Source organism: Cavia porcellus, unplaced genomic scaffold, assembly GCF_034190915.1.
Source record: "Cavia porcellus strain 051 isolate PalLab524CR breed Dunkin Hartley unplaced genomic scaffold, mCavPor4.1 scaffold_30, whole genome shotgun sequence".
Taxonomy (NCBI): domain Eukaryota; kingdom Metazoa; phylum Chordata; class Mammalia; order Rodentia; family Caviidae; genus Cavia; species Cavia porcellus.
Genome location: NW_026947513.1, coordinates 4,641,214 through 4,650,188, shown reverse-complemented (window position 1 = coordinate 4,650,188; position 8,975 = coordinate 4,641,214).

Sequence of the window (8,975 nt, the reverse complement as noted above, 5' to 3'; positions counted from 1 at the left end):
CTGTGTGGGCTGAAGGTCTGAGATTTCCTTTTGCTCTTTTGTCTTGACATTTTCTTGGGTTCCTCCAAACAACCCAATTATGGGGTCCCAGGAGCTTCCTGCATTGGTTACCTGCTTGTGGAGTAGAGGAACGGGCCATACACCTGGGTTCTCCTAACCTAGGTTCCAAGGGAGGCAGTGGGGCACAGGGCAGGCTTCTGCAGACATGTGCGGCTACACTGAGACTCCTCTGGTGGTGGCAGGTGCCTGGAAGCATGCTGGCTGGTTCCCTCAGCTTGCGCTGGTAACCATCCCAGTGATTGCCAGCTACAATTATACTCTTCATTTATTAAGATTCAGAATGGTGAGAAGGTTGGTTTACTATTAGGAAATTCAATGTTTTGTGCATGTTTTTAAGAATTTATAGATCATTTGTTTGTGTTTCAACCACATTGGTGTTACTCATTTCTTTGTTAATAGTTTCATTTGTAACCTTTGGAGCTCACCCCACCATGGTGGTTCCGTATGTCTTGATGTAAATAGATCAACATTTAATAAATTCCTTTCTGTTAACAGAACATACCCAAGCTTATACCTAGACAGTGTGTTGATCATTTCTCTAAGAATCTCTAGTTTCATTTGAGTGGTCAGTGTCCACAGTCTGCTTCTATTGATGGTTTGCTACTTCTTAGTAGACAGAGATAGGACGTGTTATTTGTTTCATAAAATTAAACAAAATCATGCTACATTCCCAGTTCGAGGGTTACAATACATGGTTTGTGGTTAACTATTTTGAGATTTGTATTTGAATCTCTTAGCTAAAATTTTGGTTTCTGGTAGCATTAATAGGATTTATTGCTGGTTTAAATAAAACCAGAAACATTTAAATAAAACATTTTTTAACAGTGCAAATACTACTAAGAATGAAGATTTTCATCTAAAATATTTTTGCATGTTCTTTTATTCTGGTTTTTAGAATCTGTTTCTTAATGGAAATAGTCAAAAATACAAAGTCTTCAAGGTAAAGTATTCAGTAAGTGGCTATTCTACCATTATATATTCAGGTAAATTATTTTTTTAAATATCAGGAGAATTATTTTTGGTTTTGTTTTAGAATATGTAAATATTACTTGATTGTAATTTGAGAAAAAGTAAAACACCAGGCATTCTGAGAGTTCTAGCTTTTTTTCTTTTAAAATTAAGTTTATTGGCACAATTTGGATATATGTAATGATCACATCTATGGGAATTTTTACCCGTAGATGTTATATCTTGATTCCTCTTTTCTTCCACTTCCTCTCTCCCTCCCTGACATCTTTCTCCTTTCCTGTATAGATATTTATTTTTCATCTATACATTCAAGGCTTCTGATGCTCTAAAGGAGAAGAGAAACTCCTTGCCCACATACAGTTTATATTCTCCTAAAGAAAACAAACCAAATCTAAATATAAAAATAAAAGAAAATAGTGATGAGTACATTGAATTGGAATGTGGGTCTGGACTGTAAAAAGGGTGCTACTTTGAAGACAATACTCTGGGTAGGTTTTTCCCAGGAGGAGATGCTCTAGCCTGAGGACAGTGCAGCACAGAGAGGATACCAGCTGATATGAGAACAAGTACAAGGCCAAGTGGCAGAGCTTTGATTGGAATGCTGGTGCCAGTAATGCCCATGCTCCCTGAGAGCAAGGAGGGGCAGAGCGCTAGGGAAAGGGACTGAGGTTCTTGCTGGCAATGAGGTCCCCGGAGACTTGCAAGACGTGGAAAGGATTTATGGTTTTATTCTAATTTTGACGGCAAGCTACTGGAGAATTTAGATTGGGAGCATGTTGTGCTTTCATGGATTCTTAAAAAGATCCCTTAGGTGATATAGGGATGGAAAGCAACTTTTTGCATACACAGAACAGAAAAAGATAATTTGCTGAGTTATGAAAGTGTTACATAAGCAACAGACTTCTGTTCATTTATTTAGCAAGTAAATACTGAACAGGGGCATTTTGTGAGCAACTTCTTTAGGCTTTGAGAATACAATGATGAATTACACAAAGCTCGAAACTTACAGAATTTATAGGTTAATAGTTGAGAGGAGCAAAGAGATGATCACAAATAATATAGTAAATTCTATAATAAAAATAAACATAGGAGGATGAATAAACCAAGCAGAAAAACCATAGAACCCAAACATAGGAAGACATGAAGGGAGGAAGACATGTCCAGTCAAAGCAAACCCTAAAGAATGGGAGGTGGGATAGAACTGGGTAAATCTGAAAAACTTTGCAAGATGTTCAGTAAAATTTAAATTTTACCTAAACAATAGATGTGTTTGATTGAAGTGTATCACAAATATTTTATAGGACATACTTTCACTGAAAAGATATTTATCAGTGATTAATATCTGAGCATTATACAGATTTTCTGCTTCCTAAATCTGATAATCCTTGAGAATATCCTTCATATTGAGAATAGCTGAATACAGGAGCCCAGAGTCAGGGGCTGGAGTTTTCAGAGAGTAGCTGATCCAAGTGTGTTGAGCATTTTACCATCAAGATAAAAAGGAAGAGTTTAAGTCAAGGGACATGTTCATGCTCATATTTCAAATTTAGGGGAAAACATAAAACTATGACTAATATGTAGATAATAAAATGGAAACTGGTAAGAAAAATTATAGCTTGAAGAGAGTGTACCTTATAAATGAGTAGTACAAGTAACATGTATATAGCTTTTATGTTTATTTCACTTATATAATTTTAGCTTCCTTCATATTCCTGTGGACATGTTTATGTTCTTTTTCTTTAGTCCTCACTAATTTTAATTCTAAATCATTAGAGAAGAGTTTTTTTGAGGGGAGGTAGGCAAATATATTGATATACTTTAATATTTCTTTGCTTTACATAACAATTTGTTTTTAAATTTTTTCATAATATATTTTCAGAAATTAGTCCATAAAATGAAATGTATAGATAAAAATAATTTCTAAACATAAACTTGCTAGAATTAGATATTAATACCAATATTTACAATAGCAAATGTAAAATATTTGAAAAGTTTTATCCGGTCATGATTTTATTTCAGTCACAAAGATTTCTTTACTCTTTCCAAAATTCTCAATTTCCCAGTGATAAGATTTTTATGTTTCTCTGGTGTACACTCACTGGCTGGATCTAAGTACATGGAAACCATCTCAACAAGTGTGCATTGTCACTGACGGGGGTCTTTTAAGGAGAAGGAAATTAGGGAGAGAATATGGGAATTTCCCCCTTTTCCTTATAAGTTATGATATAATGCTTAAATCTTTTCTGAAAATATACTGGATTGAATTTTGAAAGAATAGTCATTTATTTCATCAAATATAAAAAGAATTATCAAATCCTTATAAACTATTTGTTAGGCCAAATAAATTTTTTTAAAAATTCTGATTACTCTGACAGGAGATAATTTTGAGAAGAAATGTCTTTCACAAGAAACAAAAACAAGATTTCAAAAAATGAGAACTCCTTCCCAACAAACACTCAGCTCACTTTCCTAGTAAAGTCTCATCTGCCCTCAGGTTTGCTGCTCAGTTTCTTGGGTGAGGAGCTGCTGCTTCTGACCTCGAGCCTGAGGCTTCCCTGACCAGCATGACATGCCAGGATCCTCGTGAGGCCAGCAGGACAGGGCTGCAACAGAAAGGCTGCACTCTCTCCAGGCAGTGGGAGAGGCAGACATGTCACTTCAGCCTGACTTTTGATCCTCACCAGAACTGGTGTCATTCTTTGCAGATTAAAATGCACAAGGCGATTTCCATCAAATATGATGTCATAGCCATGATAATTAGGAAATTTTCATCCATATTGTCTTCCTGTCAGAATATGTTGATCTCTAAAACCCATTTCTTTTAATCAAAGTCTTGTTCTTTCTTTTTTTCCCTCCTATTCTCTGTCAACCTCCTATTTATATTGTATTTTTCTTACATGTTTATTCACTCACTAAGTATTATTTAGCATCTAGGAGGAGGCTTAACGTAGTCTAGCTGCTGACAAAATAAAAAGAGAGGTCAAACTTTCTTCCTTCCCCTAAATAGTAGCTATGGTGGTTTAAAGAGAGAGAGAGAGAGAGAGAAAGAGAGAGAGAGAGAGAGAGAGAGAGAGATAACAGTGCTAACAATGACTGCAGGTTTCCTTGACAATAAATCTACCCAAAGCATACTTGCCCAGCATGGAATGGGGAGAGTGTTTCTAACAGTCTAGAGTTATAATAAAATTCTGGGTTGAAGGCTGCAGTATGGGAATGTTCGGTAACAGGGATTTAAAACTGTGAAGTGAACGGAACCAGCTGAGGAGGTGGTTGAGAAGAGCAGGGTGTAATGCTGCTCCGGAACTGCAGCACACAGGAAATGGGCAAAACAAAAGAATCATAGCAACACACAGAGAAGAAAGGCTACGAGACAGCTGGAGAACTGAGGCAGAATGCTGTGGAGACCAGGAATGGAGGTTGAAGGATGGAACTACTAATGCTATCAAACACTAGAGAACTCTCACCTCACTGCTTTGTCAAAGGAAATGCAGTGTCAGCCAGTCAACAAAGCTGAGCCGAAGTGTCCCCAGCGATTGCCTTGAATTCACTCGGGCTCTCCTCGGTCCTGGGCTTGGCGCTCTCTACTTTTCCTTGACAGAATTGGGAGCTTCACTTTCTCAGAAACACCTTAGGATGACTGGAAGACATCTAGCTTTCAATAGATTTCCTCCTACCCTCCTTCTGGGGTGAACCTCTGGCCAAACTGGCAGGACTCAATCTTTGATTTTGCTTGTACTCTGGTTTTCCTAAATGATTCATCCCTAGAACAAGCTGAATTGTGTTATATAAATGGCAGAGGGCAAAGGAACAGTGATGATGGAAGTCTTAGGAGGAATTATACTAATAAAAAGAGAAAATAGGAAGGAGTTGATGTTCTTTTATGTTTGTGATATTAGAAATTGAACCCAGGGCCTTCATACTGAGCTACATTCCACAATTCTCTTTCTTTCCTTCCTTCCTCCCTTCCTTCCTTCCTTCCTTCCTTCCTTCCTTCCTTCTTTCCTTCATCAATCTCTCTCTTTCATCTTTCTTTCTACTTTTCTGTATTGTGCTCTATCTTTTGACTCTCTTGACTCAGTCTCCCAGAGAGTTGTTTTCATCGGACTAATGTTTTTAATCATTATACAGTCAATACCATCATTTCCGACAGCAGCAGTGCTATCACTATAGCTGTGGCTGCCACCACTGCTGCCAGTAGAATTTGTACTATAGCTTCCATTTCGTCCCCTTGCTGTCCTGCTGTCACTGTCACTGTACTGCCAGAGCACTGATGCGACAACTGTGCATACTGCCACCAGCGGCCCTTCATTAGGAACACTTGATAGCATTTCTGTCAGGCTTCATGATAAGTGTTTCCAAGCAATATTATATTAAAACCTGACTGCATTCCTGTAAGGAAATTAGCAGCACCCTCTTCCTTAAGCAATCAAGTTGGGTCACAGTTTGTGGAGCCTGGGATTGTAAGCACCCTTAAATTCTAACCCCAAATGCTGACCATCTACAGGACGTGGCTATTCTTGCACAACCCAAGTTTTTTCTCAAGTCAGTGATACTCTGTCCTTTTGATTTTGGGAGACACAGTGCTGCCCTTCAGCGGCCAGCACTTAGTAAATGTGGAGGACAGGTTTTCCAGTATTTACTACTCTGAATTGGAAGTTTTAGCTCTGAAAATTGTTCAGCAAAGTGCAATTCCTATAAAACTACAGGACTTCACCAAAATTTTAATGAATATTCTTCCAGTAATAAAAGTACTTTGAGTGATGTATTTATTGAATATGTTTTACGTGAGGTAAAGAAAGTGAAATGGTGCCAATAACAAACTAGAGTAAACCTGATGAACTAAAACTACTAAAAGTTTAAAAGATTTAAGCCATCATAACTCTATTTTTGTTTTGTATTATGAGAAATACTGAGGAAGACACAGAATGAAATGTTAAGATAAATGTGTAAAAATACATGCAAATCATATTTGACTTTATTCTCTTCCAAAAAAAAAAGGTAATGAGAACTAAGGAGTAATAAAATGCAAAATGTGTAAATTTGGTTGTAGAAAAGAGAGGAAAAAAAGTGCTCTAAAGGATACAACAGCAAGTGTGTTTAGGGGTGTTAAATAGCTGACCATATTAATGTTTTTGGTTGGATCATTGAACACAACTGTTTGCAGTCTCACTGTTTGAATGTCCACTTTGTATGCTTTGATACTGTGACTTGAGCAACTATCTCTAAGATGATAATGTGTAATCTATTAACTGGTGACTTCTTACTGGTTTTTTTTTGTAGTTCTGTATTACTTGTACCCTTACACTGCTTTGTTTTGTTTTTTCTCTTTTTCCTTTTAAATAAAATTTTAAAAAATACATGCAAATGAGCTCTGCATTAAGCTCACACTGAGGCTCACTCATTGTTTTCTTACTCAGAGGTCTGGTGTGTGTGTGTGTGTGTGTGTGTGTGTGTCTGTATTCCAATGCTATGTTTACGTTTTCCTTATTGATAGTTTCTGACCGGCGCAGCTCCCCAATGAGACAGGAAACACTTCAGGTGGGTAACAGGAACTGCCAACTTTATTGTTGTGGGTTCTGGCTTATATATCTGACTGTAGCCAATCAGGCTGCCACGAGGGCTGCCACGAGGAGGAAGGGCTGGAATGAGACGCGGGCTCTGGCTAATATACTCAGCTGTGGTGAATACAAAGTGAGTACAGGGTGACTTAATTTGGAGAGGGACGTAGCACATTGCGGAAGCTGGCGTGGTCCTTAGTCCCGGGTGGGGTATGGTATGTTGAGCACCTGCGCCCAACATCTCCCCCTTTCTTTATAACTGACGCAGGGTCTCCAGAGGTCGGCGCCCCTCGTGAGGCGTCATGCTGCGCAGTCATGACGGTACCTCACTACCCATTGGTGCTCTTTTGGAGGGGGCGGAAGTATTATTTTATGAGCCCAACCCACATGCTCGCCGACATGGGGACCGGGGTGTCTCCTGGCCAAGGATGACACCCCCTGCGATGCTTTGCTCCACACCTGCGTCACAGCATGGCAAGCCATGCTGCCGGGCTTTGACCAGATTCTACGGCCAGCAATGCTTGTTTGATAATTGCTTTGTCCCTATTCCTTTGTCTGCGAATCCGACAGAGCAGAAGTAAACTGCCGAATGCGGCAAGTGTAGCTCACTATCGTGGCTGTGATTCCAAAATCTCCCCCATTGCGCACGAGCTGGATCACAGGAAACTCGTCTGGGTCTGCCATAGCTGGAATCAGTACGAACTGGAGTATCTCCATAACGACAGCTGAAAGTGCACTGTTATCCCAACATTGTAACACATAACAGGTTGCGGTGGAGCAATTTAGAAAAGTCATTGGCTGCAAGGGCTGTACGAGATACAAGAAGGAGGGGAAAAGGAGGCTACTAACCAGGGGAGTTGGAGTCTGGCCCTAGGTGTCATGCCCTGGGGAATACCCTCCTTTTGTTTATTCAGGATAGACTTGAGGGTTTGATGAGCAGGCTCAACTATGCCTTGGCCCTGAGGATTATAGGGAATTCCATGTCTGAGGGTTGGATATGTCCTAACTTTCCTCTGTCTCCTCTAATACCAGACAATGATGGATAGTCCCCATGACGGCTGGGTAAAACTAGCATCTGAGCGATGCGGTCTCCTGCCCCTAAGGCTGCCCCTAAGGGAGATGTTCTCTTCCGGGTCCCCAAAATGGGCAGTCTCTTTTTATATGTCCCTGTCTGCTGCATTTAAAGCAGCCTTCTTTCAGGCGGGTGCCATTCTGTGGCGCCGCTCTGCCTTCCTGACCTTCTTTAGTTAGCTTCATTAACATGGCTGCCAAACCTGAGTTCGTTAATGGCCCCCCGATCTCCCGACTGAGTTTTATCCATGCCTCGAGGGGCCTATTTTTGTATGGACTAATGGCAGAGCGACATTCTTTAGTACATTGCTCAAAAATGAGCTGCTTAATGAGCGGTATGGCTGTCTCAGCGTCCCCAAAAATTCTCCCTGCCGCCTCCATCATGCGGGCCACAAAATCTGAAAAAGGCTCACTCGGGCCCTGCAAAATTTTTGTCAAGTGGCCTGAGACTTCTCCCCTAGCCAAGACCCGTTTCCATGCTTGTATGGCTATTCTATTTATCTGTGCATACACCTCTTGTGGGAATATCAGCTGGTTATTGAGATACTGCCCTTGTCCTAATAACATATCCACGTCCCAGGCGGCCTGATTGTTCTGGGCATTAGCTTGGGCCTGTTCTGTGGCAAGTTCAACATTCCAAGCTTTCCAATCAAGATATTGGCCTGGGCTGAGCACCGCCTTGCACAAACTGGCCCAATCAGCAGGTGTCATGGCGTTTCCTGCCAGGGCTTCTACTAGGGACAGGGTATACGCCCCGTTAACACCGTACATGGTGCTGGCCTCCTTAAGGTGCTTTATCGCTTTTATATGTACAGGCAGGTGGGCTCTGTTTCCCTGAGCATCTACAGCAACCAGAAAAGCCTGGAGAAAACGGCCCAGGCCTCCTGGGTCCTCTCTTTTGACTTGATGCCATAGGTCTTCCTGGAATGTCCCAGAGGACGCCTGGACCCGTTGCGGGCAGCTACATAGCTGATGGCAGGGTCTCGGGTAAACATGATAATCTGGTGGGTCGGGAGGTAGAGCCGTAGGTCTTATACGGGGCGGCCCTGGGATCCCATACTCGCTTTCATTGGCCCATTTACTCTGAGAAATCATGTATTGCAACTCATTTATGGCCTCAGAGTACGGCCCTCTCGACTGCGTGTGTGTGACTTCCCCTCTTTCGGTGGTGTCTACATCCATTATTTTGTGTACTTCTTCTTCCTCCCCCTCATTATCTGACAAGTCCTCTGTTTCTGGGCTGGATACAGTCACCTCACCTGCAACACTGGGTTCGCGAGATTGCTTGCGGGAGGATTCTGCCTGATGGTGACCAAG